General features: G+C 45.4%; 1 protein-coding gene across 4 annotated transcripts in view; it reads right to left on the bottom strand.

The window, feature by feature from the left end:
• The window catches only part of SPRING1 (SREBF pathway regulator in golgi 1), a 192,380-nt gene that overhangs the window by 120,801 nt on the left and 49,416 nt on the right, over window positions 1-22,163 (bottom strand). The gene's annotated exons all lie outside the window — the stretch shown is intronic.

The raw sequence follows: 22,163 nt of genomic DNA, 5'->3' as shown, positions 1-22,163 counted from the left end.
TTGCACCTTTTCCATGGCAGCCTCCCAGCTCCGCCCACACCAACCCATTGATTCTCCAGATAGGAAAAACTGAGGACGATTTGTTCTGATCTGCCACCGTGAGTGACGGGGCTCTGCTGTCCTCCTCTCAGTGGGCTTTCCGGAAAGAAGGCTGTGCAGTTCAGTGGTCAGACTGGCTCTACCCAGGCTCTGTGTGGAATTTCCCAGGAATGGGGTTAATTTATGTGGTCTCGAAGATGACTACCAGAGGACTCTTAAACGGAAATGGGTGAGGTTAGAAAACATTGTCAGTCCAGTCTTTGAGAGGTGAAGCTGGCCCAGGTCAGTGACTAGGAGCTGCTCTAAAGCAGCCGTGAGGGGCCCGTGGCGTGAGTTATTCAGTGTTGTACACAGTGGGTGCGGCATCATTTAGCAAGGTGGAAAGGCAGCAGGTTTTCCAGACTGCTTTAGCACTCTTAAATTACCCTTCAGAAGGAGTTATGAGTGAACTGGACAGCTGATGATTCTCAATGGGAAGACTATAAGGTGTGTGTTGGGAGCAGGGGTTGTCTATAGTCAACTTAAGATTTCAGGTAGAAGTGAGCCGGCCTACTACTCTCTCTTGCCAAGCCACGAAAGTCTGTCTCAAACAGATGAAGGTCAGAGCTGGAGAGTCTGAGTGACAAATACTGGCGTAGCTTTTATTTTGAGCAACCTCAGGTTATTTCATCTTCCACTGTGCTCCTTGGGAAAATATTTTCCAGAAGCCAAACTGTGTCCAGGCACAAAACAAAACCTGTTCATCTCGTTGGGAGTTAAATAGTGAGGGAAATGGAATTTAGCATGTTTCTGTAAATATTCATTAATTCAGCAAAATGATCTTAACATGGGCAAGGCGCTGTGCTCCCTAGCTCTGAGGCTATCAAGATAAGAGTGTTTTAAAATGACATATGTTTAAGCAAAGATACCTAGTGTTTAAATACCAATGAATCTCCCTCATTTTAGGACAGAGATCAGCTCGAGGCCCAGTGTGGCGAGCCGGGGACAGCCCGCTCCCTAGATGATGGAAACAGCCTTCTTGTTTGATGTTACTTCTGCTAACTATGCTTCTCAGAGTGAAGGTAAACATGAAGGCCAGGGGAGTTTCACAAATATTTGCTCTTTGGTTAATATTAATGTATATTCATGTTTACTTGAATTTTCAAGTATACCCTGAATTGGTACCAACTGGCCATAAATGAACTAGTAGCAAAATCAGTAAGAGCAACACGGGAACAGGTGCTAGATTCTTCACAACCCTATCAGAGCCCTTAAACGGGGTTCAGGCATTTCTTTTTTTTTTTTTTCCTGTTTTTCATCTTTATCACCAATATTAAGCCCCGGTGTTGAGGAAGAAGAAGAGACATTCTAAGCACCCCTATGGAAGTGTTCCTTTTCACAGTCTTAGTCCTGGACTAGCATCCAAGAGTGAGTTATCATTCCCATTTTACAGACTGAGGGAACAGGCACAGAAATGAAGTCTTTTGCCAAAGGTCAAACGATTGGAGCCTAAGTCTGTTTGGCTGCAGGCTCTTTATTATTATGCAAATAAACGAAAACATATGCTTTCCTTTACGTGGCATAGAAGTATGGAAAAATAAATGAAATCAGAATTTGTTTTCCCTAGTGCATTATGAAAGGTTGTTTTTCAGATCATTAATCATCTGATAGAGAATAGGGAAGGGATGGGGAAACTGAAAACTCAAACACCCCAAACCATTGGCGGTTACAGATGAAGCACCACTGAAATCATAATGCTGACCACTGGGAAAATACAACTCGATTTGAAATGTTTGATCTATACCCAGCTTTCAGCAAGCTCAATTATATCAAATATTTAAATAGATTAGCAACAAGGGCAGAGAAGCAGGGGGTAATATTGAGAAGAGAAGAAGCTTTGGAGTCAGAGCATCCTGGACCCCAAATCTGAGTGCCCTCTACTACTTCTAAGCTGTGAGACCTTAGGCAAACTGCTTAACCTCTCTGAGTTTCAGTGTCCTCATTTATGAACTGAAGATAATAACACTCCAGCAGGGTTATGGCGAAGTTTAAATAAGACAAAGTATACAAAATCCCGTGGATGGAGGAGCCTGGTGGGCTGCAGTCCGCGGGGTCATGAAGAGTCGGACACGACTGAGAGATTTCACTTTCACTTTTCATTTTCATGCATTGGAGAAGGAAATGGCAACCCACTCCAGTGTTCTTGCCTGGAGAATCCCAGCGACAGCGGAGCCTAAAGTGACTTAGCAGCAGCAGCATACAAACACCCAGGCTTCCCAGGTGGCGCTAGCGGTAGAGAACCCACTTGCCAACACAGGGGCTGTAAGAGATGCAGGTTTGACCTCTGGGTCAGGAGGATGCCCTGGAGAAGGGCATGGCAACCCACCCCAGTATCCTTGTCTGGGGAAGCCCATGGACTGGGGAGCCTGGCGGGCTACAATCCAAAGGATCGCAAAGAGTCAGACATGACTGAAGTGACTTGGCACACACGCACGCATACAAAGGACCCATCCCATTGGGGATGATCAATAAATATTGATTTCTTTCTTTTTTCCATTCATTTGTTTATAAAATTGTAACAAGTGTCTGAGGCAATTTCTAAGGCTAGGTTGAGAATAATATTAATAGACTGTGAAGGAATTAGGAAATAATCATACCGGGAAATTTATTTGAGGCAGAAAAAGTGCTATCCATCTTTATGATCTAAATGTGTGCATCTATGACCCACATACATGTACTTGTCACACAAATGTGGAGACGTGTCCATTTCTGAGTTGCTGCGACAAAGGTGCCAACACACATAGTCCTGCTTTCTGAGTCAGAGACTTTGTTCAACACAGTCCTTCCCAAAGCGTGCTCCTTAAAGCTCCAATCTTATAAATATTTCCTAAATGGAAAACCAAAATGAGCATTCAGACTCTAAGTTTGGAAATCACAGCATACTGTATCTCTCCCTCAGAAATTTTAATACATGTTAATGGCAAACCTATTTGACCACAGAACCCTTTTCCACTTAACATCTATTATTCATCTTATGAAAATAGTGTCCCAGTATGCTGGAAAATGCTGTTGTTAGACTAGTTGAAAACCTACTGCATTTTGACAGTATTAAAAGAGCGACATTTCTAGTCACTTCTGACTTGACCTCTGTTCCCCCTGGCTTTCTCTCTCAAAGTCATTTCTGCTTTCACATGTGCTCACTGTGGTTTATTCTACTTAATATAACAAGAAGCAATTTATTCCCGTTTCAGAACATGAGAGCTAGACTCTCATACAGGGGAGGGAAATGACACATTTCCTAAATGCACTGTCCATCATGAGGAGCAAACAGAAAGTGGCACTTGCACCAATGTGGGCAGACACTAATTTTGGCACTTAAAATCCCTTAAAAGTTCAACTGCCCGTATTTGACACATCAAAGAGGATTTTATTGGGCACATCAGAAGGGTGATCGTTTCAAAGGAGCCACAGAATCAAACAAGGACATAAAAGTGCAATTTATCACTTTGTCAAGGTTCAGCAAGGTCCCAGTCCACAAGCTAAGAGCCCCTAAAGCGAACAGGAGCCATCAATTCCATAATCAACAAGAGTCAGTAGAGACAATATCAATGAGCTGCAGAATACTGTCATACTTTAAACGGTTCTTGGCCAATGTCTGCCATAAAGCTGGAACTTCTTGCACGACTGGTACATTAAAACATTTTGAAGCTGTAATCAACAAAAGATCTATTTCAGTGTTTGTGTCAAAAGCCCTGTGGGAAGCAGAATTCTAGTTTGGCCCCCAAGATGCCCAGCTCTTGCTATGTATACGCCTTTCCCCAGTTTTTTAAACACCAATCTAGGTACTGCTAAGAAGGGATTCTGCAGAAGTAATTAAGGTCGTAAATCAGTTGACCTTTAGAGACAGAGATTATCCAGGTGGGTCTCACCTACCCACATGAGCTCTATAAAGCTAGATCTGAATGTCAGAGATTCAAAGAGCAAGGATTCTATATGCCCTCACTGGCTTAATGATGGAGGGGGCCACGTGGCAAAGAATGTGGGTCGCCTCTAGGAGTTGAGAGTGGCTCACAGCTGACAGCAAGTTCTAGAGTCATAAGAAACTGAATTCCACCATCAACAAGAACAGTCTTGGAAACAATTTTCCCCAGAGCCTCCAGATGAAAACTCAGCCCAGATGACATCTTGATTTGAGCCTGGAGATATTCTGAGCAGAGAACCCAGCTCCTCCATGTTGGACCTCCAACCTACAGAACCGGGAAATGGTAACACTGCGGGTGTTATTTGAAGCCACTGAGCTTGTGGTGACTCGTTAAACAACAATATAAAACTAAAACAAGTCTCAGTCAACTCAGGGTTAGTCTGGAGAGCATAGGGAGATGATTCTTAAGTAAGGGCAGAATGCAATTGCTATTAGGACCCTCTATTGCTTTTCTTAGTCTGGTTTCTCAGCTGACAGTCAACCATCAGAATTAAAATTAAAAAACACAAGTGGTGGAAATACAAATCAAGACCATGAGAAATCACTTCATACTCAATAGAGTGACTATTAGAAAAAGAAAAAGGACAACAACAAGTGTTGGTAAAGATATGGGAAACTGGAACCCTCACACATTGCTGGTGGGAATGTAAAATGGTGCAGTCACTTTGGAAGACAATCCAACAGGTAAAATATAGAGTTATCATATGACCCAACAATTTTGCTCCTAACTATATACCCAAGAGAATTAAAAACGTACAGTCACGCAAAAGCTTGAACATGAGTCTGCATAGTAGCATTATTCATAATGGCCCCAAAGTAGAACCAACTCCAATTTCCATCAATGGATGAATGGGTAAAGAAAATATTATATATCCATACAATGGATATATATAGCATACAACATTATGCTACGTGAAAAAAGCCAGATACCAAAGGTCATATACTAGATCAATCCATTTGTATGAAATGTCCAGAACAGGCAAATCCATTGAGAGAGAAAGTAGTAGATTAGTAGTTGCCAGGGGACAGAGAAGGGAAAATGAGAGCCTAATCATAAGTATGGGGCTCCTTTCTGGAGTGATGGAAATGTCCTAGAATTAGACAATGGTGATGATTGTATAGGGGCTTCCCTGGTGGCTCAGTGGTAAAGGGTCTGCCCGGATGCGGGAGATGTGGGTTTGATCTCTGGGTCAGGAAGATCCCCTGGAGGAGGAAATGGGAACCCACTGCAGTATTCCTGCCTGGGAAACCCCATGGACAGAGGAGCCTGGTGCGTCCATGGGGTCGCAAAAGAGTCGGACACAACTTAGTGACTAAACAACAAAAGCACGATGACTGTATAATATAGTGGGTATACCAAAAAACTACCGAAAATGTACTGTAAAATAGTGAATTTTATGTTACGCAAATTATATTTCCATAAAAATTTAAAGAAACAGAAGTGACAAAAAGCTCATAAATGAAGTGGGTTTTTTCCCCAAATGCATCAACTCTCTGTATTTTATTCCATCCCCATCTTTTTATTGTGAAAAGTTCCAAACATATAAAGTTGAAAGAATAAATTCCTGAATACCTTCCACCCACATTCAACAACTGCCGACATCTTGTCATATTTGCAATTTGCTTCGATGCCTCTCACTTTCTTTCCACACATGCACATACATGGATTTTGTTTTTCCTTAACGGATCATGTGAGTTTGTCTTGCCCGCACCACAAGCATAAGTATTTTGAGGGTAAATATTGATAACACCTTTTGCATTCCCCAAGCCATCTAACAATAAACACTGGAGAGCAAACACAGTGGGATGCCTCACTCATCTCCAGAAACACTATTCTCTAGGGCAGTAAGCTTCAAACACTGTGTAAGCAACAGAACCCTTCCTTTGGTTGATATCATATTCAGATGAACTTCGTTTGGATACCTAGAAAATATTTGTGAGGATTAAATGTAGCATGCTCAGTACACGGTGAGTGATCAGTAGCTGGCATTATTGGGTCACAAAGAAACCAGGTTTTACTAAAATAGTAAATGGCAGCTTAAGCTTTAGTACAAACAACAGGTCAAAAGAGCCTTCTGAATTAGGTAAGATAGTTAACGCAGTAAAAGTGATGTTCTAGGGTTATCATCTAGTACAGAGACGATAGCTAGGGTTTGTTGACTGGGGGGAGCGCAGGTTTGCTATGATTTATTAGGGATGTCTGCCATGATGCTGGACGTTCTCTATTCTGAGTGGACATGTCTTCCACGTCTGATCTGGATTCACAAATGCAGCATGAACGCAGAGTAGAGGCCTGACCAGTCAAAAAGCAGTTTCAATAATAACATCTAGGTTCTCACTAAACGTTCTTCCCCGTGCCTGACTTTTTCTTTCCGGTGTTGTTTCACTGCTTACCTGTGCAACCTCCCACCCACGCTGCTCTCCCTCCATCCTTTCTCTGTTACCCAGATGACCGAAACCAGAGAGTGAACACACAAAAGCATCATGCGGTATCATTGCAACCCAATTCTAACACGCTGGTTACGAGTGCCTGGAAGCATGAAGAGATCAATAAGCATCATAAGGAGTGAAACTTCCCTGCCCTTCCCCCCTAAGCTTGAAATAATTCAGCATTTCTCCCTTTCCTTCTCTGGGAAGTGGCTTCCAGGTACAATTCCTCAAACAGGGCAGATTTCTAAACATATCTACATCAGAACCTTATTCACAATCTTAAGTGAAGACTCAGTGCCCCAAGCCAGGGTGATGATACCTGTGAACTTTTTGGCATTTCACTCATGGTATTCAGCTAAGTCATCTCTTTTCCATGAAGATTTTCTTTGGAATACACTCTAGATAATAAAAACCACTTACATCTATTACATAATACTTTTCAAGGAATTTTCATCAACAATTATCTAATTGATTCTCATTTTACAGATGAAAATTCAGATGTTGAAGCATCTGAGAAGTTAACTGAACTCTCTGGAGTCACACAGGATGGTCCAGTGTCTCTCCCAAGAACATTCTTTGGGAGTAGCAGAAAGAGGCTGGCCCACTTACCAGCTGCATACCGGCAAGATAGCAAAACTCACTGAGCCTCGATTTCCTCTTCTGTAAAACTTCAAAAGTTATAGCTACCTTTTAGGCTTGATATGAGAGATAAAGATGTATAAAGTGCCTATCCCCTTGTGGAATGATGAAAAGCGGCCCTCCAAAGGTATCTATTTACTTCCTAAGTCCTGGAATCTGTGAATATTATGTCATATGGCAAAAGATATGATTAAGCTGAGGATTTTGAGATGGGAAGGTCATCCTGGATTAACCCGGCAGGCCCTAAATACAATCACATGTTTCTAGAAGAGAGAGGCAGGGGGAGATTTGACACTGGCACACAGAGGAGAGAAGGTGATGTGAAGACAGAAGCAGAGATTGGAGCGGTGTAGAACACAAGCCAAGGAATGCTGGCGGCCACCAGACGCTGGAGGAGGCCAGGGATGGATTTCCCTTAGAATCTCTGGAGGGAGTGTTGTCCTGCCAACACCCTGATTCTGGACGCACACATACGTACTGTACGAACAAGCGCATGATGGTGCCTGTCTAGCAGTGTCGCTGGGAGGATGGAACGGGATGATGTCTGTTCCAGGTCTGGCACAGTTCCTGGCACATCGCTCTCATGCAGTAGCTGTGGGACATTATCTCAGTAAGGAAGAGCCATCGTCTCCAAGCAAAACTCAAACTGAAGGTAGAAATCTAGGTGAGTTCCCTGTTGCTGCTGTAGCAAATTACCGCAAACTGAGTGGCTCACAGCAACACAAGTCTACTGTCCGTCATTCTGGAGGTCGGTAGTCTGAGATGGGTCCCCAGGGCTGCCTCCCTTATGGGTGCTCTGGGGACAATCTTCTTCCTTGCCTTTTCTGGCTTCTAGAGGTCACCCGTGTCCCATGGCTCTTGGCCCCACCTCACTGCTACCTCCTCTTCCGTGGCTACATTGTCTGGAACTCTGACCTTCCTGCCTCCCTCTGATGAGAACCCTTGTGATCACATTGAGCCCGTCTGGATAATTCACACTAATCCCCGCATCTCCAGATTCTTACCCACATCTGCAAAGTCCCTTTCATCACATAAGGCAGCAGATTTGCAGGTTTTGGGAATTAGGTGGTAGACAATCTGAGGGGCCATTATTTTCCCTCCCACAGAAAACCTCAGTGCTTTGCTTCTCCCATTAGAGGGCAAAGAAGTCCTCTAAATGGACCTGCTGTTTTCCTTTTCTTTTTAATTGAACATAGTGGGGAAAGATGGAAATCTGCATTTCAATACAATATTTATACTCAGCAGACAAGTTAACATGTTCAGGAGCTTATTTAAATTAGGAGACTTAGAATCAAACATGCAGATCACTTACCTCATACACATAAAAGTGGGATGGAAAGAGGACCCTAGATAATGTTCGTCACTTTCTTTTAAAACCATGGACACCGATCACACACAGCAGCATTTGTGCAGCAGCTTGTCAGCAGCTCATGTAATCAATGGGAACATTCATCCCAACAATATGTCCAGCCATCTACTTTCCATGACATCACTGTTTCTTTCCATAGAAAAGAACTCTGCAAACTTTCCCAAAGGAACACGTTTTGGCTCTCTCCCTGCTAATTTCTCCCATCTTTTGCTTTCTTTCTTTCTATGAATCTTCTGAGCCAGACGGTCCCAGTATCACATGTATCTGCGGCCTCTGTGCCCCAGTGTCTGTCCCTTCCTTCCTTCCTCTCTCTGACAAAGCTGCCTCTCTCTCTCCGCCTCTGCCTGGAAAAATTTTCTCACTAACTAGGATGTTCAAACCCAACATACAAAGGGGAGGGAGGGTGTCTAATGTTTGCGGGTATTAAGGCAACCTGAGAGAGGACAGAAGCGGCTGCCTAGGGTAGTGTGGGGAATGAGGGGCATGGGAAGTCACTGCCATTGGGTATATGATTCCTATCATGAGCATTGCACAACTCTGTGAATATTTTAAGGAACCACTGATCTGCACACTTTTCATGGGTAAATGATATCTCACCCATGAAATATTTTTTAAAATAGAGCTTTTCTTTAAAAAAAAAAATATTGATTGATGGATTTGGCTGTGCCAGGTCTTAGGTGCAGCATGTGGGATCTCTGATCTTCATTGTGGCATGCAGAATCTTTTAGTTACAGCATGTGAACTCTTAGTTGCAGCATGTGGCATCTAGTTTCCTGACCAGGGATCAGACCCAGACCCCCTGCATTGGAAGTGCAGAGTCTTAGCCACTGGACCACCAGGAAAGTCCCAATAGAGATATGAAAAAAGAAGAGAGAGACAATCTACTACTACTACTAGACTACTACTCAATTAGTAAGAGTAGGTCTTCTTCCCTTAGGAAAAGTGCCTGTTTTCAGTATATGTAGTAGGCTCTGTGTCCATTGGAGGAGACGGTCGGATTAATGGACTGTGACGCAGTGACAAGGTAAGAGTTATGACACAGGGAAGCAGAGAGTCTCAGGAATACAGCAGGAACCAGCAGACCTGAGCTGCGTCTAGCCTGTCTGTTCCACTGAAGCCAGAAATCCACCCCTAGTAAAACCGTCTCTGACCCCCGACACCACTCACAATGCCCCCTTGCCTCACTGCACCATACCCTCCTCTGCTCTACTAGTTCACCAGCGGCTAGGTTCCTGGATCTGCTCCTGGTCTCTGCCTGGCTGCTCTGCCTAAGCCAGGAAGGTAGGCCAGGCTAGGGCGCTCTTCCCAGCATAGGTGACACTTCATCTCAGCCTTGAAGGGCACTTAAGAGGTAGCCAGGTGAAGAAAGGACAGAAAGCATTCCAAGCCAAGGATGCACCTGTGCAAAGACACGGGAGTTAAAAGCACATTTAGTCAAATTCAGGAATTATAAGCAGTTTGTGTGGCCAGGCCATAAGGAGGGTGCACACCATGGACAGGGGAATAGAAGAAGCCACACAATTGATGCCATACTGAGGAGTGTGGACATTATGCTGAGGGTTATGGGCACTTTTCAAACACCTATGAGAGATGTGACTGTTCACAGCAGCACTATTCACAAAAGATGTAAAGGGAAAGCAACTCAAATGTCCATCAACAGATGAATGGATAAACAAAATGTGGTGGGTCCTGGCAATGGAGTATTATCCAGCCACAAGAAGGGATAAAGCGGTGACACAGGCTACAACATGGATTAATTTTGAAGTCATCTAAGTGGAAGAAGCCAGATATAATGAACAAATATTGTACCATTTCATGTGTATGAGTTATCTTGACTAGGCAAATTCACAGAGACTGTAAGCACATCAGAGAACACCAGGGGCTAGTGTTGGGGTTAGGGATAGAAAGTTACTGCTTCCTGGGTATGGGATTTCCTTTAGGGGTGATGGAAAAGATTGGGAAGCAGACTATGGTGATGGCTGCACAACGTGATGAAGGTAATTAGTGTCACTGAAGTGCAAACCTTGAAATCGTCAAAACGGCATATTTTATGTCTGCATATTTCACCACAGTCTTTTTTTTTTTTTAATTTAAGTATGAGAAACACAAACGTTCATACAGTATTATTCAGAATAGCCAAAAGGTGGAAGCAACCTAAATGCCCATCAGTAGATGGGTGGACAAACAAAATGTGCCATGTCTATACAAGGCTAAAAAGGAATGAAGGGCTGACATCTGCTATGAATGGATGAACCTCCAAAACATATGCCAGGTGTAAGAAGTCAGATACAGAGAGTCACATACTGTATGGTTCCATTTATATGAAATGTCCAGAACAGGTAAATCCATAGAAACAGCAGATTCAATATCTGTAAGAGGCTAGGGGAAGAGGCACGGAGAGTTACTTCTTAATGGGTATGAAGTTTCCTCTGGGGGCAGCGGAAGTATTTTGGAGCTAGATAGAGATGATGGTTGCACAGCATTGTGAATGCACTGAACATAAGTGAATTATATATACTGTAAAAATTGATTAATCTTATGTTTGCAACCCTTTCGACTATAACCCACCAGGCTCCTCTGTCCATGGGATTTTTCAGGTGTGAATTTTACCTCAATTTTTTTTTTAACATATCAGAGGAAAAGCTTCCTCATCCAGTAAAAATCTGTCCCACAGTTTGAAGGATTTACATCACTGAGCAGGGCCCAAAACCTAAGGCAGGGTCTCCACTCTGAAACAACATTTTCTTAATTCCTCAGGAACCCCTGTCAACCAGTCTGAAGAGGAGAGCCCTTCAGCCTACAATGTAGCAGCTTCCAAACTGAAACCAAAGATAAGAGTTGAGAAAAGAAGGCAGATTCTAGGTCATTTCCAAACAGCAAGTCCTGCCTGCTCCCTTAGAACCACAAAACAGAAGTGAAAGTGAATTCGCTCAGTCATGTCGGACTCTTTGCGACCCCATGGACTGTAGGCCACCAGGTTCCTCCATCCATGGAATTTTCTAGGCAAGAGCACTGGAGTGGGTTGCCATTTCCTTCTCCAGGGGATCTTCCTGTTAAAGGGTCACAATCTGATCTGCCTGGGATGAGGGCAGTTGGGTCTGTGTTTGGAAACCATTGCAGGAAATACTTGCAATCTAGAACTATCTAGAAATAGTTCTAGAGAGTACAGGGCCACCATGGACTCTTTTTCCCAGCTCTCCTGTCCACCAATGTACTACTTTTAAAATTCCCTCCAGATAATGATTTATTTCCACCCCTGGCTTTTGATCTTTCTTCTAACACCACAATCTTATTCCTTCTAGTTCAATGAGTTGAGGAGGAACTCAGCAAGGGCTTCAGAAGATTCTGGGGGTGACAGTGAAGTTAACGGGGCTCCGCATACCAGAGCACTGGCTTGGTTCCTCATGTTCCTCGAGTCCTCGAGTCTTTACAAGAAACAGGGGCATTAATTTTTCCCTCTGCATGAATGAGGCCACCCACAGGCCCCAGATGTACAGAGGCAGTGGCGACGGAAAGCTGAGCCACGCAACTTACTCACAGCTCCAGTGGTCTCAGTACAGAGCAGCTTTAAGGGTCGAGGAGAGGATTAATAAGAAAGCAGAACAAAGAGAAATTTGGATGATTTTTGTCATGTTTACATTAAGAATTCAACTGCCTTGTGATACTCTACCATAGCTCTCAACTGAGGGATTCTTGGCTATATGACATTTTTAGTTGTTACAACTAGGGAGGAAGGGGTTACTGGTACCTGCTAGACAGAGGTCGGAGGCTGCTCAGCATCCTACAATGCACAGGACAGTCCCTGCAGCAAAGAATAATCTGACCCAGAACGTCAGTAGTGCCAAGGCTGAGAAACTCGGATATACCACATCTACATTAAAAGACTGTTTTATTTTGTTTTTGTTTTTTTTTGAACATAGAGTAGTCACTAAGAAAAGAGAATTTTACACATGAATACATAAATAGGATCTCAAATGCTTAGCCAGAGTATTTCCTAAAGATAACATTCCTAAAATAAAAAATTAAATAACACAGGACCTTGAAAACTTCCTCATTTTCTTCATTAATCTACAAGGCTAGGGATTGTTTACATATGTGCCTAAAATGCTCACATTAGGAAAAGCTTTGCCATGAAGGAAATCTAAATGGGATTATGGGACCTTGAGCTCTATTTCCAGATGAATAAGATGGCTTCTGTCCCTAGGTGCGGCACAATGTGAGAAATTTTCTAATAGTAATGCAAAAATGCTTATAAATATAGGCAAAGAAGTGATTCACTTCTCCTGGGGTATTCAGAAAAAAATACCCAAGAAGGCAGATTTTGAACTTGGCCCTCTAGTAATTTTTCAAGAGAATAAAATGAGGAAGAACATTTGAGATGAAGAAAGAGCTAAGACACTGCTATGTACTGAATTGTGTTCCCCCCAAAGGAAATATTAAAGTCATCATCTCCAGAACCTAAGGATGCAACCTTATTTGGAAATAGGGTCATCACAGATGTAACAGTTAGATCACACTGGAGTGTGCCGACCCTTAATCCAGTATGACTGGTGTCTTTATAAGAAAAGAAGAAATAGTCACACACAGGGAGAATGCCATGTGAAGATGGAAGCGGAAAGTGAGGTATATGGTTGCAAGCCAGGGAATGCCAAGGACTGCTGAGAACTACCAGCAGCTGGAAGAGGCAAGGAAGGATTCTCCCCGACAGGTGACAGAGGGAGTGTGGCCCTGCCAACTCTTTGATTTTTAGACTGCAGCCTCCAGAACTGTGAGAAAATAAGCTTCTATTGTTTCAAGCCACCCAGTTGGTGGCACCTTATTACAGCAGCCCAAGGTAACTAACGCAGGCACACAAGAGTTCAATAACATAAAATTCCTTCATTTTGAACAAACAACTGGATAATTGTTTCAATTAATGTGGTGGTGAGTAACAGAAGAGTCAGTGTTGAAAAGATACCACAGTACCTGTCACATCTTTCTTGAAGGCTGTATGGAGGAGGTGTGACTGTGGGAGCTGTGAAAAGGGATGAAAGTGATAGAAGGGAGATGGTTTGATAAGCTGAGAATTATGCTAAGAAAAGCTGTAAATGCTGAGATGAGAGGCAACATGTAGAGTAGCATCAATGCCAATTCTCGACTAAACTATCAACTGGGAAATTTTTGAACCCTGGATATCAGTAGTGTCAAGGATAAAAAAATATATTTAAGGCTTTAATGTCAGGATTAGAATCAAAACTGAAAAAAAGGAGGAAGAAGAGAGGGTAATCAACAAATGGAAACAAATAAATATAATTCCATACTTATAATACCACAAAGCATGAACTAAAAGTTTTTTTTTAAGTATGTACACAACCTGTACAATGGAAACTACAAAACACTGCTCAAAGAAATTTTAAAAGACTAAAATAAATGGATTGATATACCATGTTCATGGATGGATAGGGTCAAATTGTTAAGATGTTGATTCTCCCCAAACAGATTTAACATGACCCCAACCAAAATCCCAGCAGAGTGTTTAATAGAAACAAGCTGATCCTAAAATTTATGTGGAAATGCAAATGAGCTAGAACAGACAAAATAGGAGACATAAGAGATGCGAGTCCGATCCCTGGGTTGGGAAGATTCCCTGGAATAGGAAATGGCAACCCATTCTAGGATTCTTATCTGGGAAATCCCATGGACAGAAGAGCCTGGTGGGCTACCGTCCATGGGGTCACAAGAGTCAGACACGACTTAGTGACTAAGCAACAAAGAAAAGAAGGTATACAATGACCAGTAAACCCACGGAAAAGTGCTCAACACTAGTCACCAAGGAAACGCAAATAATTGAGATACCATTGCATCCATTAGAAATGGCTACCATTAGAAAGACTGATAAAACCAAGTGCTGATGATACGGAACACCCAGAAGCAGACACTGCTGGTGGGAATGTGAAAATGGAACATCGACTTCGGATAAAAGGTCTGGCAGTTGCTTAAGAAGCAAATATATACCTACCTCACAACCCAGATACTCTTAGGTATGTGTCCAAGAGAAATGAAAACATATGTCCACACAATCTCATACACAGCTAGTTATAAGAACTTTTATTCATAACATCCAAATCTGGAACCAACCCAAATGCCCATCAACTAGGTGAATCTATAAACAAATTGTGAAATGCTGTTCAACGGTAAAAGGAAATAAACTACTAATACATGTAACAATGTGGCTGAATCTCATAAACCAGTAAAAAGAAGGCAGACACAAGAGTACGCACTGTTTGATTCCATTACCTGGAATCATACAAATTGTAAAAGTGGAGTGACAGAGAGCAGATCAGTGGTTGCCTGAGGGCAGAGGTGAAAGGGGACTGACTTCTTCCAAAAGCTGGAAGGGATTTGGAGGGGTGGAGTGTTGGAAATACTCTATACTTTGATTGAAGTGATGGTTATCCGGTCGCAGACATTTGTCAGAACGTCAGCCCATACACTTGAAATGAGTGCTATTTATTGTGTGAAAATTACACCTCAATAAAGTTGACTAAAAGAATAATAAAGGTAAAGTCAAAGATCACCTTGATACTTTGGGAGCGTAAGGAGACTTGGCTGGGCTGTGGTTTAATTCTGCTTGGTGTTACAGCAGGTGACATCATTGCGGTGTTTTGTTGACACGCAGCTAGAGACCAGGACTCTGAGTTTTTCTCCGCTGACTTATGAGTGTGTCTTTCCAGTGCTCAGTAAATGATGACAGGAAGAGGTTTGAGATCAATTCTCATCTTGTGTGCTCTGCAGCAGGGAACTCTGATTGTGATTCACAACATTCTCTCAGTGTCAGCTTCTCTTTGAAAACACAGAGAGTGAAAAATGTGTCCTTTACTTGAAAGAGGGAGGCCAGTTTGGGTAAGCACCAGCCGGAGTCAAGAGCTGCTGAGCACAGGCTCTGACTGGGAAGAGTTGTGACACTCACTCTTCCTCACCGATCTGCAAACCAGGAGCCCTGGTGGGGCCTGCTGGACTCCGCGTGAGGAACCTGACCTATTGGGAGGTGGCAGTCTCATTGACTGATTCTCTCCCACCTCGGCTCATGTCACAGACTCATAGGGCCTGTCAGCGCCAAAAAAATGCCCACAAGTTTCCCCCCATTCTCAGGCCTGATGCTATGTAAGCCTAAACCATCCTGCAGGTGAGAGGATGGCTTGTCCTGCGTCTTGGGTAACCAGCTGCTGTGTTGACAGCAAACAACTGCGTGAGCTGTTGAAAGAGTGAGGGACGACCGGAGGCCCAGATGCGGCCAATCCAGGAGCCAGTATCCGTCCACCGGTCCTCCTGGGGCCCAAGCGGCCACCACGTGAGGGCCCCGATGGCCAGGGAGAATCCAGCAGGTGCCGCAGGACCAGTCAACAAGGTCAGGATTCAGTCCAGCTGGTGCTGCTAACAGGGAAGCAAAGGACGAGGAGGCAATGTGGACTTCTGCCTCAGCCACCCAGGGATTCAGTCCTCCCCCCACATCCCACTCCACTCAATACCTCCCATGTGTATTTTTTGACTTAGATAATTCTCATTGCCTCAAAAGCCTGCAAAGTGCTATTTTCAACACTGCTTCAGGACAAGTTATCAATGTGTGTCTCTGAGGTAGAATATTCTGGAGCCACCAGTGTTCTTTTCTTTTTCGCGTTGTTCTTATGGCCTGTGTTTCTCTACCTAGAAACTCAGTCTCTGCCCTCATTCCACCCTGTCCCGTTCTTTGAGTTCAATGTCTATCTCCCTACAAGATGGAAAGCCCTCTGAGGACAAGTGCTTTATCTCTCTTCTTCCTTGTTAGACAACAGGGCTGAGCTCACTGACTGGTATATAATCAATATTCAGTAGCCTAACCGCCCCCCCGCCTCAACCATATTCCCTGCTGGGGGGCAGTGGGAAACCTTCCCTGTGCTATTTGGGGAAGCAAGACCCACAGGTTCCAGCAGCAGAGAGGATCTCAGTCCTTAATACCAATGAACACTTGCAAATGGTTCCAGGACTCTTCCTGACCTTTTAAACCCTCTGCCAGATGCCACAGCTCAGTTCGGACTCAGGAACCACCTGCGACAGTGGGACCTTGGGCTCCCCTTGCTCACCCCATTCCCCAGAGGCAGCAATGACACAACTTTAGAGTCCCAAGATTTTCACCAGACTCACCCCACCTCCGACCCCTGGGAGACCAGATTTAACTCACTTGAAATTAAAGTTTCTTTATATGTCTTTTGGCAGGGGATGGGGGCGAGTGGGTGTGGGAACCCTAAAGGAGATGTTCTAATGAACTTATTTTCCTTCATTTAAGGGTAGGGAGATTTTAGGTCATTTTAAATATTCCTTCTCCGTTTTACTAAAGCTTTGTTTGTTTTCCCAGCAGATCTACTATGATAATTAACTAAGCTCCCTAGACTCCTCTCCCCAGGTGCCACTAGTCATAAAGAACCTGCTTCTCAAGGCAGGAGACATAAGACGCGGGTTCGATCCCTGAGTTGGGAAGATGCCCTGGAGAAGGGAATGGCAACCCACTCCAGTATTCTTGACTGGAAAATCCCAAGAACAGAGGAGCCTGGCTGGCTACAGTCCAGTCACAAAGAGTCGGACAAGATTGAAGCAACTTAGCACACACAGACTTCTTGTGAGAGGGACGTGGTTTTACTAGGCCGTGAACCCCTTGTGGATATTCATGGCTTTTGATCCTTTTTTAAAAGATTGAAAATCGTTGGTATAGAAGCAGCAGCAGAATCTCCGTAAGCAAAAGGCTTGTGTTCAAATCCCAGCTCCACACCTTCAAAATGAAGTAACTCTGGGCAGGCTATTTATGTCATGTTGGAAGATCTGTAGAGGGCTGTTGAACGGTGTTTCTACACGGAAGCCCTCCTGGGCTACCAGGTCAGAGGGCACTCATGTTCTTCGGGAACTCCAGCCCAATGCCCTTAGGCAGTGGCATCTGCTCTCTTCACCCACAAGTGCAGGTGAGTCTGTCCTACAGACGAGGAAACAGGCCAAGGGAGGTTACCGAACATCCCTGATAATGATAGAGAGGGGCTGAATCTTGCAAGCAGAAGGGAAGAGGAAAAGAAAAAAAAAAATCCAAACCCCAAATCATGCTTCTTTGTTCGCCTTCTGGAACTCAGACTCCCGACTTGCCAGAGCGAGCATTGCGTTGAGTCCTGGAATGTTTTTCGAGACGAAGATAGCTTCCCCATCCTGTCGTGTTTTTCACTCTCCCCTGACTCCCACCTGCTTGTTGCTGTCTGCTGGTGTCACACCTTCTGCACACTCGGAGCTCAGAGCTGAGCCGGGCTGGGTGAAACCGGGGCTCCATCTGCCCGCGTGCTTGCTGGGGGGTGTCTGAAGGTAACTTTGTGCCGGCACCCTTTGCCAGGAGGCTGAGAAGCCTTCTGCAGTGCCACCCGGCTCCCATCCACTCTCGGCAGAAGAAGTCGGTACCAAATCCAGCCCCTGGTGCCACTCAGCCAGATGGCAGGGGAAGCAAAACAAAAGTGACCTTGTTAGCAGACTGTGTCTTCCCCGGGAGAAGCTATTTTTGTTGTGGTTGTGAACTGAAGTTGTCTCGGCTGAGTTCTCCTTCCCTGCAAGGCTGTGGAATGTTAATTTGTTCCAAAGTTCAGTATTTTGATTAGAACCAGGAGTGCCAGATTTTGTCAGAAATATTTTGGAATGGGGTAGGCTCATGCGCGCTCACTCTTGCCGGCTCGCTCTCTCCCTCTCCCTCTCTCTCTTGGCCGCTGTACAAAGTAAATGTTGCTGCAGCAGCTGCTCTGGGGCAACAGCCCAGCACAAATCGGAGCTGAGGGGTGAACCCGCTCCTCCCTGCGTGCGGCCATGACCTCATCGCCACAGAGGCACCAGGACTGGGGACAGACGTGAGACCATACTATCAGGACACACCCTTGGTTCGTGTGGAAATTGCCGAGAGCCCGACCCAGAGCCTGAAACACAGTAAAGAAATGTGTGCTGGAGGAAAACATGAGCTCCTCCAAGGCTCAAGGCCGGCAGAATTTCTGTAGCCAAGAGGTCACATTCAATGTTTGAATTCACATCAAAGGTTTTGGACTCCCAAAACCCTCCAGGTCTTTATCTTTGGTTCTTTTCCCCGACCATCTTCACTTCTCTCTCTCTTATGAGTTATGAACCCAAGTCCTGTACAAGTATATTCTGTATTGCAGAATAAACACAGATAAGATGAAAGTGCCCACCAACCTCCAGCCCCAGTCTTAGCCTGTAGGCCTTTTTTGGACGTAATGAGGTGCAGGCCCTTTGCCACTGCCTCATGGTGATTTGATTGTATCAAACCTATTACTTGTCGTCAGTCTGGTGGATGAAAATCGGCTTTTGATTTTGGATTTGATTTTTTTGTTTGTTTGTTTTATAGCATAAGAGTAGTTAAAAGCATGGACTTTGAACCCAGCTTCCCTGTGATCTGATCCTAGCCTAGTAGTAGAAGTAGCAGCAACAGCAGCTGTGTGGACAGGTTACTCAACCTGGCTGAGAGTCCATTTCCTCGTGTGTGGGATAGGAAGGTTTCAGTGTTTAGTTCCAGGGGGTTTGGGGGTGTTGAATGGACTTACACAAGCAGAGTATTCAGACCGGGCTGGCCCGTGCAGCACCCTGGGTTGGGGGGTGGGGGCGGTTATCATCAGCACCATGATCTCCCTGGTCACACATACCCCCGGCCCCACACCATCCCTTTCAATTTTGGGCTCAACGATTTCCTAGGTCTCCCAGGTTCCGCACCACACAGAACTTTGGAGCAGGGATTTCTGGGCTTTTGTTCCAGCCTCCATGCGAAGAGAGAACAAATACTTGGGGAGGAGCAACTTTCCTGCTTCTTCCAGCTGGGACAACGAAAGTCTCACGGAGGCAGCCAGGATGAGCATCCTACAGGACAGCTCCCCTCTCCCTCTCCAGGGCCTGCGCTGACCCTGAGGGCAGCAGTTGAGGAGGATTCCAAAGTACAGTAGGGATGCTGACAGGGAGCCCATGCTCTGCTGCGAACATAAGGGAGTGGTGGTGCCTGCTCTTTCCTGTTCCTGCTGCCCCCGCTCACCTCCCGCCCTTTCTACCCCGCCACCAACCACCACTGGTTTGCCTGCCATCAGTGAGAGGAAGGGATAAAAGCTCTGCTGAACCCAGGGTGCTCAGGCTTTGCTTCTGGGACCGTTTGTAGATCCTACCTCCACTTGATCTACAGTTTCCTGGGTACGGTCATCTCCAGCAGACAAAGCTGGACGCCCTGGCCGCTCCCTCATCCACACTGTGGCCAATGTGGAGGCTTGGTGGGACCCTTGAGTGGGTGTTCACAGCAACACAGCCCCCAGACAATAACCGTTTAGAAGCACTAGTAGGCCTGCAGTGAAGACCAGCTCTTTGAGATGCCTGTGTACTCCAGGCCTTGGATCGATCCTTGGAAGGGAGGAGCAGGTGTGCGTGCTATATACACAGAGGCGGGCGCTGCAGTTCCAGGCTGAGGCTCCTCAGGAGCCCGGCCAGCTCCGCTCTCCCTCTCATTTCCCTCTGCAGGGCCAGGGAACCGTGGGGGTGCTGCAGGCTGACATCTGCTGCTACACACACCTGTGCTAGATGCCTTCCATGCAGACCAACTGTCTGTCCTTCTTCCTCTCTTCCCTCCAGCAGCTCTTCCTCCCTTTTCCCCCAAGGGGGCCTTTCAAATGGGTGTGCAAACTGCAGGCAGATGCTCAGGGTGCTTCCTGGACTGTCCAGGTACAGGGCAGCCAGCACTTCATCCTCGGCACCTGGGCAGCCAGGTCCCGAGCCTCCGGAGAGCTCACAGGTGGGTGAGCTCACCTGTGAGCTTTGGGAAAACCCAGTAGGAACAAAGTACACGCTAGTCAAGCAGATCCAATGGGCAAAGTGTCTGTACCCTGCACGGTGACACTTCTCGTCGGTTTGAAGATTTCTGTCCTCCGTTGGCTCTAAGTTGACAACCAGAAGAAGAGGGGCACATATATTGGATCACCCGGAGTGTTTTCTTCCTCATTTACTTCTTTTTATTATTTTTGGTTGTGCTGGGGCTTTGTTGCTGTGTGCAGCCTTACAGACTCTGGGTACGTGGGCTTCAGTAGTCGCAGCAAGTGGGCTCAGTGGTTGCGGCATATGGGCTTAGTTGCTCCTCAGCATGTGGAATCTTCCCGGACCAGGGGTCAAACCCATGACCCTTGCATTGAGAGGTGGATTTTTATCTACTGTACCACCAGGTATGTCCTCACCTGGAGCTTTTTCCAGATTCACCTGGCCAGTCTGCACACCTCCCACTCCCAGGCAAACTGGGGAGAGGAGTTAGTTGAAAGATGTCCCTAGGGCCAAGGTAATACTAACAGACCCCTTCTCTACCACCACCACTGCTATCCTTGTGCGTTTAAGCTCTGATTTAAAAATCAGTAGTTACTGACACAATGGGGGAAAGGATGGTCTTTTCAACAAACGGTGGTGAGAAAACTGGATATCCATAAGCAAAAGAATGAAGCTAAAGAGGTATCTAAACGTGGGATGTCTCAGAGTCTTTAAATGCCAAAGTGCATGGTCAGTCTTGAAATGGGTAAAGAGGATGCAGATAGTCCTCAAAACCATTTGACATCGGGGTCCTTCTGGATCCCCCTCTTTGAGGAGGACTTTTATAATATGTGCCAGTAGATGCTGAACCAAAAGATTTTGCTTAGAGTAAGAAGAATTCATCCTGCCTGGGATTAGAGAGAGCCGGAGGGCAGCATGCGGAGTTAAAGAGGTTCCTCCCATCCTTTCATTCATTCACTCAGCACACACTGTTAAACACACGCTAAGAGTTGGGCCTTTTGACACACACTGAAGATATGGAGATGGATGAGAAATGGGCCCCCCTCACCCTCACACAGGAAAATCTGAATAGCAGGGCTCCCTGCTGCCCCACCGAGAGAACTTAGGCCAAATAGTACAAATTATGGGCTCAACTATTTGAACCTGACAGGGAATGGGGAAGGGGACAGGCAGGGAGGTGAAATGGGAAATTATCATAAAGGCCCAAGAAACAGATGATGAGGGCCTGAGTGGCAGAAGGAGAGTGGGATCCAAGAAACATTAGATTTGTCCTGTCAACCAACAGGTGACTCTTGAAGGCTGTTTTATTCTGGGCACTGTGGGGATACAGGAAAATAAACACAAGGCATGATTCTGAGCCTGCAGGAGTTTCTGTCTAGTTGATCCACTAACTATCCATGAACTATCTTCTCAACGAGGCTTATCAACTTTGTCAGAAGCAAACACATCCCGGGACTAAAGGGATGGAGATGAAAATGGCACTCAGACCCAGGCGTAGAGAACACAGCAGGGGAACAGGAAGACTGACCAGCTCCTTTGGTGCCAGTTGTCACAGACGTGCTGCCTTTGGGAACCCAGACAACCACTAGGTGACAGATGGAAACGCTGTACCCTTTCTCTCCCACGATAACCAGAATAACACCAGAGTAAGAGAGGAAGGAAGTAGAACAGAACAAGAACAAGGGTGGGGTTGCAAGTGAACAAGCTAAATGGGACCACAAACAGCAAGGCACAGTGGCAGCCGCCAAGCTGAGCTGTGCCGGAAGCTGAGAACTGGCCCCGAGGCCAGGTGTGACTCCAGACATTCAGAAGGGCCAATGACTTCTACAACGTGCTTTGGGAGCCGCGACTCCCTAAAACGGCATTCTGCCCCCTCCCAATCACTTCCTGACC

Source organism: Ovis canadensis, chromosome 17, assembly GCF_042477335.2.
Source record: "Ovis canadensis isolate MfBH-ARS-UI-01 breed Bighorn chromosome 17, ARS-UI_OviCan_v2, whole genome shotgun sequence".
Classification (NCBI taxonomy): domain Eukaryota; kingdom Metazoa; phylum Chordata; class Mammalia; order Artiodactyla; family Bovidae; genus Ovis; species Ovis canadensis.
Note: the sequence above shows the minus strand (reverse complement) of the source record. Positions and strands in the feature narration are given on the sequence as shown.